We start from the raw sequence: 13206 nt of genomic DNA on the forward strand, positions 1-13206 counted from the left end.
CTTTCTGCAGGACCACTTTAAACATAAGGCAGCAACATATGTTACAGTAACAAGATATAGAAACACAAATAGCGCCATCAGGTCACCTTGGCCAGTGATAATTTTTTAATCAAACCATTCTGCCATCAGAATGGTCTATTAAACCCATTTATAGTGCTAACATTACTAACTATAACTACTCGATATTTACCCTTCAAATGGAAAAGCTTCTGCTTTACTCACCATTTTATACTTAAGTTTTTCTCTGCAGCTGATCTCTAGCAGTTTAGTAGATTTATCCACCTCGACCTCATTATCTTCCTCCCAATGAATGCATTATACCACTTTTCTATTTAATGCATGCTCCCACTTATGGGTCCATATTCCCATACTAAAAATTTTACATGTATCTGCATAAAACTGTTCTGGACACTTATGAGCCACGTCACTTAACATGAGGTTGATAGTCAGTAAATATTTCATAAATAGACAATGCCAACCATGAAGAAGCTAAGTTGAGCTCATGGCTCCTGGAATTTAAGATTGTCTCCTTTGACTTTCCTGCCCTAATTTAGTGAAAACTACCTTTCTGTATTCACATTTCAAATTTCCTCTTGTTATTTTAAAAACCTCTGGTGCATTGTAAAGGGAGTGCAATTTTGAAAGTTCTTTGGTAGTGCTGCAGTGAGAATATTAATAATATGCTCACAGGTTTCTGGAGTTTAAGCATATGTTTTATTCTGCTTCTTCAGTCTTTAACTTGTATGGGCCTTTGAAATAAAAAGTATTATGCATAACATCAACATAAATTATAAAACATAGAATCACACTTTTAGTATTTATGTAAAGTGGAAATATTAAGAAAACATGGCAGAGAAATCATACGTGAATTGTGGGCATATTTTACGGTTTCCTTTGTGTCATGTTTCATCACTTTGATGGGAATGGTAGTATGTGATCATCACTACTTACCCAGGATGGTATGCACTGGCATACTGTGCACCATGCAAATAAACAAAAAATAAAATGATATTCCTGTGGCACCTCTGCCCTCTATAAATTAATTGCATGGAATGCTTAACCTCTTAAACTACTTGGCATTTCATCGTGTAATAAATTTGGGAAGTGAGAGGAATGGGGACAGCTGTAGTGGCTTGTACAAGGTTCAGTCTTTGGGATTGCAGCAGTGACCACTTTTTTTTTCCAAATGGTTACTCGGTTAACTGTTTTAATACATATTTCTGTGTATCAAGCCTCGCGGTTGGAAGAATTTTTATATGAACTACAGATTAATTGCATGGCTACGTAGCAGGTTTCGTTATGTGTGAAATTTCATGCAGTGAAGCCAGCAGTTATTTTTCTTGGCATAAAGTTTTGCATCTGTGCTGTTCAGTTGCAGCACAAAGAATCCAGTCACTTCATTAAAATCTTGTATTCTGAAGAAGCCATTTGGCACAGCTTGTCAAACCTTTCGTTACAATAGACTATAGGGCTTTCCCTAAAGCTTTGGCACCCTGTGGTAACATTGTTTGAAACTGCCAGCTCAAAGGTTTTATTTTAGAGACTTGGAAAATTGTTATAAATGGTGCCCATTAAAATTTTGCATGGTTTCTGTATATTGAATGATTTACAAGTTAAAATTAAAGTATAAATAGGAATATGGTGTTAACGGAAACTTTTAAAACAGATTCAGATTTGTTATAGGTATTAAGGTACAAAAACAAGGTTAAGTTTCTTGTGTCCTTATTGATTCTGCATAGCTCATTACTAACAAACCTCCCCTCCCCCTTTCTCATGTCAACTCTAATGCATTTTAACATTAGTGCCAAACATATGCAAAATAATAAGTGTAATACCATATAAAGTGACAAATTTGCTACAAGCTTGTTCATATTTCTGTTGTGCCTGCATCATCAGTAACCCAATCCAAAAAAAAAACAAAATTTCCAACTCTCTGGAATTGCCTGAGGCATTATCTTGTATTGTGAAAAGCATTGCAAATAACTAGTACTGGAATGTGTCCAAAGAAAACTACCTCATGTAATGTCCATAAGATTTTAATTGTGATCAGGTTAAAACTGACGTAGGCAAGAGTGATTTGTGGAAAGCAATAGCAGGATTAAGCCAATGAAAATGAATGTACTCGGGAATTAGCCAGCATTCCTCATCCTTCAGAATTCTAATGCTTTGGTGAATGAATCTTAGAGCTCACCCTCCTGAGCATGCGCAAGTGCATGCACCATCTGCATAATGCAGCTTGACCACTGAGGTTTAGGTGACTTTGATTCTGGAGTACAGTCCCTGTAGGTTGAGAGTTTCCTATTAATTCTGAAGATTAATTCACTCCCACAGAAAGATTGCTGGAGGTGAGGTAGAACGTTGTAGAGGGAAGTCCTGAGGCAATGATGCAACTTTGTTTATCATTGCTCTTCACTAAATTCACTTAGGCCTTGCCCTCAAAATCTGCAAGACCAAGGTCCTCAACCAATCTGCTCCTTCTGCACCACACTGTGCCCCCACAATAAAGGTTCACAGTAAGACCCTGGAAAAAAGTGGATTATTCCCCATATCTCAGGAGCCATTTCTTGGCAAAGGCAGATATTGATAATGAAATTCATCGCTGCCTTCAGTACAACAGCACAGTATTAGGTCGAATGAGGAAAAGGTATTTGACGATCAACGACTCACACCTGGCACAAAATTCATGATCAGGCAGCAGTAATTCCTGCCTATGGTGATATGCTTCTGGGACTTTGACATCCAACAGTAGGCATCTCAAAGCACTGGAAAATACCACCAATGCTGTCTCTGCAAAATACTCCAAATTCACTACAAGGTTCATTCTCCTCTCCCAGGCTAGTGTTACCAATATTGAGGTCCTGGTAACTCTCATTCAACTACATTGGGCAGGGCATGTTGCTTGCATGCCAACATCAGAGTCCTGAAACGAAGACTCGATTCTATTACTCTATTCTGTGTCCTTTCATGGGATGAGATTGTTAGGTAGCCAGCAGAAAAGGTTTAAGGATATATTAAAAGCTTCCTTGAAGAAGTACAACATGCCCATTGATTTCTGGGAACCTCTGGCCCATGATCTTTCAAAGTGCAGAAGAAGCATTTGGGGTGGATATTGAGAACCTTGAGTCCATATATTGGGAACACACAGAAGCCCCGTGTAAGCAGTGGACGAAGTACACCACCTCGCATACTGGCCACCTCTTGCCTCATCTGTGGAAGAGTCTGCATATTGGCCTCATTAGCAACCACAGAACCCACAAACCTGGAATGGAAGTACGTTATCCTCAATGCCGAAGGATTGCCTTGGAAGAAGAATTCTAATCCCACACAGAAAGTTTCACCAATTCTCTCAATGGACTAGTTTGTAATGGAAATAAGTAAATAAACTTTTCATAACCTGCAGGTCTCTGGTAAGGTCCATGGTCTGTGCTAGTTGATGCTAGTCAAGAAAGCAGGAGTGATCTTACCACAGGCTTCCAAGTTAACTGTAAGCCACTTTTGCCACCAATCAGTCATGGCCATTCCTATCTTTCCCAGTGCCTGTTCAAACTCCCAATGGACTATTATAGTATTGAAGGCGGAGCTGTAGTCAATAAACAATAGTCTAACATGGGTGTCCTTACACTCCAGATGCTCCATACTCAGCGGGTGAGGCACCATCTCGGAAGAGTAAAAGAGCTTATGTTTTGGGTCCAGGACCCTCCTTCAGATCTGGGAAAGAGATCTGAGAGCCAGCTGCAGCTCTTTGACACCTCCACCTATCACCTCCCAGCCTCTGTCACGAATCCCACTCTCCCCCTCCTCCATCTGCCTATCACCCCCCCCCCCCCCCCCCCCCCCACCTCACATGGATCCACCTAACACCTGCTGGCTCTTGCCGCACTCCTCCACCTCACATCTTTGTACCAGCCGTCTCTCCTCTGCTCTTCCAGTCCCGATGAAGGGTCTCAACCCGAAACATCAACTGTCCATTTCCCTCCACAGATGCTGCCCGACCCGCTGAGTTCCTCTGGCAGTTTGTTCATTGCATAGCTAGGGTAATCAGTCTTTTTCCCAGGGTGGAAATGTCAAATACTAGAGGGCATTCCTTTAAGGTGGGGGGGGGGGGAGGATTTTACAAGGCAGGTTTTTTTTACACAGAGAGCGGTGGGTGCCTGGAATGTGCTGCCAGGGGTGGTGGTGGAGGCAGATATGACTGCAATGTTTAAGAGGCATCTAGACAGGCCCATGAACAGGCAGGGAATGGAGGGATATGGATCATGTGCAGGCAGATGTGCAGTTTAAATTGACATCGTGGTCAGCACAGACATTGTGGGCCGAAGGGCCTGTTCCTGTGCTGTATTGGTCTGTGTTCTATATATATTAGAAAAAATCAGAACAAGAGACATCTTACTGTTGTGTTGTGTTGTGGATGATGTGGAGGATTGTCGAGGATTGCAGAGGGACATTGATAGGATGCAGAGCTGGGCTGAGAGGTGGCAGATGGAGTTCAATCCGGAGAAGTGTGAAGTGGTACACTTTGGAAGGACAAACTCTAAGGCAAGGTACAAAGTTAATGGCAGGATTCTGGGTAGTGTCGAGGAGCAGAGGGATCTGGGGGTCCATATCCACAGATCCCTGAAAGTTGCCTCACAGGTGGATAGGGTAGTTAAGAAAGCTTATGGGATGTTAGCTTTCATAAGTCATGGGATTGAGTTTAAGAGCCATGAGGTAATGATGCAGCTCTACAAAACTCTGGTTAGACCACACTGAGAGTACTGTGTCCAGTTCTGGTCACTTCATTATAGGAAGGATGTGGAAGCGTTGGAAAGGGTGCAGAGGAGATTTACCGGGATGCTGCCTAGTTTAGAGAGTATGCTATGAGGAGAGACTAAGGGAGCTAGGGCTTTACTCTTTGGAGAGAAGGAGGTGTACAAAATATTAAGAGGAATAGATATAGTGGACAGTCAGCACCTCTTTCCCAGGGCACCAATGCTTAATACAAGAGGGCATGGCTTTAAAAAGTAATGGGTGGGAAGTTCAAAGGAGATATCAGAGGAAGGTTTTTTTACCCAGAGAGTAGTTGGGGCATGGACTGCGCTACCTGGGGCAGTGGTGCTGGAGGCAGGTACAGAGGTCAACTTCAAGAGATTGCTTGATAAGCATATGGAGGAATTTAAAATAGAGGGATATGTGGGAGGAAGGGGTTAGCTGGTATTAGCCGAGGTTTAAAGGTCGGCACAACATGGTGGGCCGAAGGGCCTGTGTTGCGCTCTACTGTTCTATGTTCTATGTACTTTCTGATCTTCTCCTTCACAACCTCTGATTTCCATTGCTCCAGCCTCCAGTCTCCCTTTTCTTTCCCTCTTTAAAGTTGTCTCTTCTGCAGACTTCTAGTTTTTTTAAGTCTGAATTGTTAAATTGTTATTCCCAACAGTGGTCCCTGCACATTTCCTTGTAGAGGCTCACCTTGACCATTTTGATTAGCTGACATTTATCCCTACTTTTTACTGTGGTATCTTCTTGAAAGCTTTTTGGAAATTTGGATAAATTACATCTACGATATTACTTACCCCTACTTCCTCTGTTATCTCTTCAAAAAATCAATGGGGCTGATCAAGCAAGACTTCCCTTAGATTTCCCTTTTGGTTTCTAGTACTGGATCTAGGGAACTAGCAATTGGAAACACATGGGGTATAAAGGGAATTTCAGGGTTGGACGGGTTCCATTTCATCAGGCATAGAGGATTGAGGCATATTCTGCTGGCCGATTTAGTGCATAATGAAGCCTGGTGTTTACATGGAAAGTCTGAGGAACAAATGTCATTTAATGTTTTTTGCAAAGAAAAATATTGCATGTGCAGTCTGCAGAGACTTTTTTCCCCTCTCAGATGGCCTTTTTATTTATTAGTGCCACTTGCCTTATCTGTAACTCACAGGTGGGCCTCAAAGTTCTCCTCCCTACTTGTCCAAAAAGTATTACTGCCTTCAGTGTGACAACAGCTGTCTATGCCAGAAACAATTCTCCCACAATCTCTCTCCTCTTCAATTACATTGTGAGCAACAGGGAGCAACGTTTAAAATATTCAAAGAAGCTAATTTTACATTATTTTCAGCTGATGAAAACAGGAGCCATATCATTTGTTCTTCTGTGCCACATGGTGATGGATATGGGTTTCTACACAATGAATTCCTGTTCTCAACCACATTCATAATACAAGTTCTTACCTTGTTTTCTGTTACAGTACTTTGAAAGCAATCTTCTAGCTTTCAAGAATTTTGGTACTTGAAAACCCAAAGAAATTATAGGAAAACTACATGTGGAAGATGTAAATATTAATGATAAATCTTTTTAGCTTTGAGTAAAAAAAAACAAACTCTTGTAGTTTTCATTTGGTCTAAAACTGATCTCAGTTTGTTACATATCCAGGCTCTCTCTGGCTTGCACAATATTTCACTATCCAGTGTCTGTTTGCAGGTAGTCATTGTTCATCCTATCACAACACTGGGGTACATCTCTTTTCTCTTAGACAGCCGTTGTGAGAAGGAAATTTGTTTCAGATATTCAGTGGATACTAGGGTGGCATCAGTCGGGTTTGGCTATCAGTTTATCATTTATAGAAAGAGACTATCTCTTCTGTCAAAAATTAGTAGTGGCAGTAAGTTGCCGAGTTTTCCAAATTTTCATTTATCAATGTGTTTCTACTTAGATTTACTGAAATGTAAATATCCTGCACAATGGTCTCTGCAGGTTTGGAAGCAGATCCTGTTCTGTATAATGACTGTGCTGAAGAGGGCATCCTGTTTTTTACAGATTACCTGTTAAATCAGTGAGTAACAAGTTGCTGATATGAATTTGTATAATGCCGTTAGTGCATCAAAATAGCTCAAATCAGTTCACAGTGAGATATTCAGCAGACTGATAGGTAGGCAGAGCAAATTACAGAGGAACAGATCTTCAGTTGAAGGCACACCTGCCAGTGGTAGAGTGATTCATGGACACTCAGATGGCTGACATTAGAAGAATATGGATAATTCTGAAGATGGTAAAGTTAAAAGAAAACACAGAAATATGGACAAGTGAGACCATGGATATGTAGAGGTGACAAGTGCACAGGACACGGAGAGAGGTAGGATGTGGGCGGCTGAGGCTTTGGATGACCTCAAGTTTATCGACAGCAGAAGGAGGGAGGCCAGCCAGCAATGCCCTGGAGTATTCTTTAGATTGTAGCAAAAGCTTGAATGAGTGTTTCAGCAGGAGAGAAGCTCACCCGGGGTAGAACTGAATGATGTCAAGCATGTAGAAGTAGCCAAATCTAGGTTGGCTCCTACTTAGATAGTTACCAGGGAGAAGGATGGAGTGGGTGAATAGGGAGCAATGACTGAACATATTACCTTTGTCTTCCTTGTATTGAATTGCAGAAAATTTCTACTCATCCAGTATTGGGCATTGGACAAGCACTCTCACAATGTAGAGGCAGTGCAGCAGTCAGGATAGGTAGTAGTGAGACAAAGCTGGGAGAAATCAGCATGTATGTGGAAATTGTGGTCTAAAAATTTGACTGGGCAACACAGCATTATGCAATTTTGCACACGTTTCAAGGGTTGTTTTTGTGTGATGTTTTCTTGTATGTTTGTGCTGTGTTTCAGGCATCCAGTTTACCCAATGATGTTAACAGCAGTGCAGCACCCAAATTTCACCTCCAGCATGGTTTTCAACTGCATTGCTGAGGTTAATGTGTGGTACTGAGAAGAATTAACTCTTACCAACTCTGAAATTGAATATTATTTAAAGGGTTAGGCTTGTCCCTGCTGCAATCAAAGGCAGGATGGTGCTCAACTCTCTGTATTAGAAGAAATAAGCCTCAAGTATACTACCCCACTCTGAGATCCCAGTTTACGACACCTTTAGGAGGTTTCTGCAAGTTCCCTCAAAAATTAAGTGCCTGAAATGCCATTTCAAAGAAGAAGTGATTCCATGTTCATCAATTCAGAAATAAGTTAAAATAGGAGCAAGATAACTGAGCAAACCGGAGACACAAAAAGTCTTCTCCACTTTTCCTCTCAGCTCTGACCTCAGAAAGCACTCCTTAAAGGGTGACTGTTCATTAGAAGCCTGGGCAGGTTCCCTTGCCTCCCTGGGAGAATTCTGCCAATCCCTTCCCATTGTTATAGACTGCATTCATTCCTTGCCAACACTCCCCGTCGCTGAAAGAATGCTGGTTACATTGTGGTGTGACCCTTTAAGTGCTACCTCTTGAGGTCAGATCTGTAAGGAAAGGAACCTTGAGCCCCTAATGTCTGCCATTCTCGATTCAGAATCATGTTGAGCGAGACAGCCTATACCATTGTTTTGGAATTGGGGCTGATAAACTTTCCAAATTCTTTTTGAGCTTTTTAAAACAACATTAGGGAGATTAGTGAGGACACCTGAATGCTGGAAAAATGACGCAGATTAATTTGTAGACCTGTGTTTTCAGAAGAAGGATGGCACATTGATGAAAAATAGCATTGAGGGTGAGGTGGAAAGAGTGCAAGGGAAGATCAGGGACACCAGAAGTAATCATGCAGGAAGGGATGGGAAGCCATCATGATGACTGTATGACTACAGCTGGAACTAAGGGAGTGCAGCCCTACATACCCAGTTGGACAAGGATTGAAGGCAGCTCAGGGGGCAAGTCATCAGAAAAACTGCAGATGGTTCAAGATGGTTGAGGATGAACAGATTATCTTTGTCAAAGTGTGACAAGAGGCATTCTTGTGTACTGTGACGGATGGAAACTAAGATTCAAGTAAGAAGATATGGGAAAGATAGACATTAAATTTTAAAGAATTAACTGCTTTTATATAGGCCGATACCAAACATACTTTTTTCTCTTTAGTATGAACTGCAGTAATTTGTATTTTCAATTTTAAAATGAAGGTTGAATATGTATTTTTTTTAGTGAAATTGGCAATTTTATTAATATTGACAGGAAAATCTTTGGGAACCTTATTCACATATTTTGTTGGTGTTGGTTTGTTTTTTCTTTATCTTAAAATTTTGCAAAATATTTTGGGTGCATTATAAATGGAGTATTTGGAATGCTCTACTGTTTTAAACTTGCTTCAGCATTTTCCTCTTTAAGTGCTCTGGTTTCTGCATCTTTCTCTTTTTAATTTAAAGCCCCAGACAAAAAATTACAGATTGATTTTGTGTAGGGCAGGGCAGCAGTGAACATTTTAACATTTTTTTTTCCAAATGCTAAGGAAATGTTGCACTCCAGGGATTATAGCTGCTGAATGACTTAATCAAAAGGAAATTGATTTGGGTTTAGTGACTGTGTGTTATAGGTTTGTATAGACATCTGAATTTTAACAGTGTGTTGAAAGAGCATAAAAATGGTGGTTGTACTGAAGCAAAATAGTTAATTTAGCTAAGCCTTACTTTCGGAAGCATTCACAATTAAAATACAGAAAGTACCATGATAAATTTAGAATATTTGAACCTAAAAAGAAAATTTGTTTTTTCCCCCCCCTCCTCCCACCCTCGCCATTCTTTACAAAGTAGCGCTTTCTGTTTAACTGTCTTTCTTAGAATAATGTTCCTACTGCACATTCTTTTTTTTTTCTTTTTTGGGGGCTTTGTTGAATCCAAATGACATTAGTACTCAATCATGGCTGCAGAAAGAGGCTCGTCTTTCGGAGCTTTTGATTGACCGGCATGGTTCTGTGGGAAAGGAAGCTGTCCTTTTCTTGACGGGAGGTGACCCTCACCTTCTTCTCTAACAATGAAGGCATAATGGGGGCCTGATTGGGACCTATGAGAACCCCCACAGTCTGCCACACACTCCTTTTAACAGAAGGCTCTCACACTCAAACTTCCATTCGGCAATCTTTCTTTCAGCATTCCTTTTCCTGAATTCTCTGCAATTAAATTGTGCTGTTTTTATTTCAAAGTCCAGAAATAAATTAAATACAATTTTTAAAAAGTTTAACACAAATTTTGAGCAATTAAAGATGATGACTGTGGTTTTATTTTTATTTCAGATTGTTTTCCAGTACCTAGAAAGTATTGTCATGAATAACCTGCAGAATATAATAAACAAAAATATATGCCTATTTCTATTCAGTTGAAATATAATGCAGTATATCTTTAAACTGTTCATTGTCAGAGATAAAATAAACATCAGGTCAGTTGATTGAAGGGACCTGAATATGCCTTGTGGCATTTGGAATGTGCCTATTCAGTGCCTGAATGACTATAAATGGAAGACTTTTGGTTGTGCAGCTTCCCTCCCAGGCTCCCTGTGTAGATATCCCTGTGCCTATGAAAGCTAATTTTCTGAAAAGAACCTTGTTCCTACAGTCAAACTGAATTATTCCTGCAAGTTTTTTCTCTTGCAGTCTTGAGAAAAGTCTTGTGGTCTTAAATTTCTTCACCAGCTGTGTACCTCCTTATTTCTGACATTGTAGATTCTTGTGCCAAAAGGCCCATTTGAGGGAAAAAACAAACAGATGCATATTTCTCTGAATTTAATGTCCAAAAAATATGCACAGAACAGCATCAGCAGAACTCTTTGGTTTCCACTGAAAGCTAGTTTCTGGCATGCATCCAAAGATGGTTGCCTAGAAATTCAGTGGTATAACTCTGGATTTTTTTTCAACATTATTCAATTGAAAATTGACTTTCAAATGCTGTTCAAACTCTTCCATGCTCTCTTCCTCCCTGCCTCTGTAATCTCTTTGACCTCCCTCCATATCTACACACTTCCAATTCTGGCTGCTTGTGCATCGCCAATATAATTGCCCCAGCCTTATCAGCTGTGCCTTCGATTGTGAAGGCTAGGCTGCTGAAACTTACTTCCTAAACTCTCTGCATCTCTACCTCTCTCTCCTCCTTAAGGAAACACTATAATATCCACCTCTTTGACTAAGCTCACAATTATCTAACCCCTATGTGTGGCTTGATGTTAAATTTTGTTTCATCATGCACCTGGGACATCCTAAGGATGCTTTACCGTGTTCATATTGTCACATAAATCCAAGTAGTTGTTGTGGTAGATATTGAAATTTCATTGTTCTCTATTCTATTTTTAATGCTATAGTGGAGTGGTGTTCTGGATTAATATTTAGTCACTTTTTTTCTCTATCAATAACGGAGGTTTAGGGTTAGCATTCTCTTTTACATGTTATCTTCATGATATCTCACAAATAGTTTGTTTGTTTACAAAGTCCTACTAGTTAAACTAAATCTTCACGTGTCCCAGCAGGAAAATATTTTATGCAAAGTATTTTAGCCTAGAGCTGCTACAGGTGTTGCTGAGCATTTTCCAAAGCCAAACTGGATAAATTTGTTGTTGAGATGCTTTGCACTGTATACAGTAAAGTTGGGAGGTCACCTAATAGGAAAGCACCTGGAATGAGCTCTTAGGTAAATATTTCCTCCTCTGAGCAATATGAAGAAAGTGTTTAAGAAAGTTCTTACTGCCAGGAGCAGGCTGCCTGCACTTGTACTTGCCCTGTGTGGTAAGTACCTAATTACACGTGTGAGTTCACCAGTGCTGACTTGCTGATAAATGCCATCCCAATCCTTCATGGTGAGACCCAACCCAGAGCTTTGTGCAATGATCAACTTGAATTTCTCTTCCATGAAACACTTGAATAAGACACTGACAGCTAACTAAGCCGAGCCCCCAGGATAGGGTGACCACCTTTTTACAAGTGATAAAGTGGGTCACATTCTGTTTTAGAAAAGTGCTTTTATTGTGGTCATACCCGTTTGGAGGTTTTCTGACAAGAAAAGCCCTCATGATGTGCTGAACCTCTCCATCATGGATTGAATTGACTCTGGATTGTGTTTTCTAGTGAATACTTAGGTATTTTTGCAAATTAAATTTTTTTGCTCTCAATGCCAATGTTACTTAAAATTAACAGGGACTCACATTTAGCATTATCATTCCTGACGCTGCTGGTAAGCAATGGGGAATGTTGTTGGTCAGATAGACAGGAGTTTATGTTAGCACTACTTTGGCAGTGATCTAGCCTGGATGAACAGGACAGGGTATTCATTCAGAAAAGGGAAATGAGCTTGAGCTGAGGCAAAGGGGACGATGGATCTTGCGGCCCTTATTCCCACCGCTGTCTTTGTCATTCCCGCTGCCTCTGCTGTGGCTCCTTCCACGGCACAGCTGCTGCCTCAGCTGTTCTTGCTGCCATCATTACCATGAGCTTCCAGGTTTTCCCTCTATTGACTGAAAACATGGCCAGGCTTATTCCTTTAGTAACACCTGGAATTACCTGCACTGTGCAGAACTGTTTCTGATGAACACCCACTGGAATGGTGGGGCAAGGATGGACTACATGAAGAGGATATTTCAGCCCAGACATAATGCAAGTCATGTTGGAGTTCAAAAGGAGCTGATGACTGGATCCAGTATGCTTCATGGGGGCTGGAGAACCTCTGTGGGGAGGGGCTTGTCGGAGTTTGGTGGGGGGGGGGGGGTGGGAGAGGAGGCTTCAAAACAAATGCTTGATTTTCAGAAACATCCAAAAAGGTTTGAAAAACTATTGCAAAAAGCAAAACAATTTTTAAAAGATTAAAGAAGTTAAATTAATTTAAAATACCATTAAATATTTAAAACATTCATTCAAAAAATACAAATTTATCCACTGTGCAACCATTCATCTCCATTGATATGAATGGACCTGTCATTCCTGCAGCAGATCTAATATCACAGATTCATGAGACGGTGTAAGTGCTGGGTAATTACCGTACATTTCTGTTCAGCCATTGGACTGGTGTGTCCTTAATTTCTGAGTGCAGTTAATACAGCCCCAGTGATGGATGATGCAGAAGTGCAGCTGGGAGAGCCGTGGCCTCAGAGCTTCAGCAGCCTGTGTTCAATCCTGACCTTTGCTGTGGTTCATGCGGAGTTTTGTATATTTTCCATTTGATTGCGTGGGTTTCCTCCATGTGCTTCAGTTTCCTCCAACATCTCAAAGACATACTGGTTGGTAGGTTAATTGGCCACTGTAAATTGCCTGTGGTGTGGGTGAGTGGTAGAATTGAGGGACGTTGATGGGAATGTAGGGAGAATAGGTTGTATGGAAAATTAGTGGGGGAATGGGATTGCTCTGTGAGCTGGCATAGCCTTGATTGGCCAAAATGGTCTCCTATTTTGTAAGGAAAATGAAACAAAAATAGCAAGACAGATGCATTCACATAGCAATCCAGAACTTGGTGGCACTT

General features: G+C 40.7%; 1 protein-coding gene across 2 annotated transcripts in view; it reads left to right on the forward strand.

Annotated features, from left to right (window-relative positions):
* Positions 1–13206, forward strand: part of lrp5 (low density lipoprotein receptor-related protein 5) — a 180160-nt gene that overhangs the window by 101757 nt on the left and 65197 nt on the right. The gene's annotated exons all lie outside the window — the stretch shown is intronic.

This window comes from Pristis pectinata, chromosome 14, assembly GCF_009764475.1.
Source record: "Pristis pectinata isolate sPriPec2 chromosome 14, sPriPec2.1.pri, whole genome shotgun sequence".
Classification (NCBI taxonomy): domain Eukaryota; kingdom Metazoa; phylum Chordata; class Chondrichthyes; order Rhinopristiformes; family Pristidae; genus Pristis; species Pristis pectinata.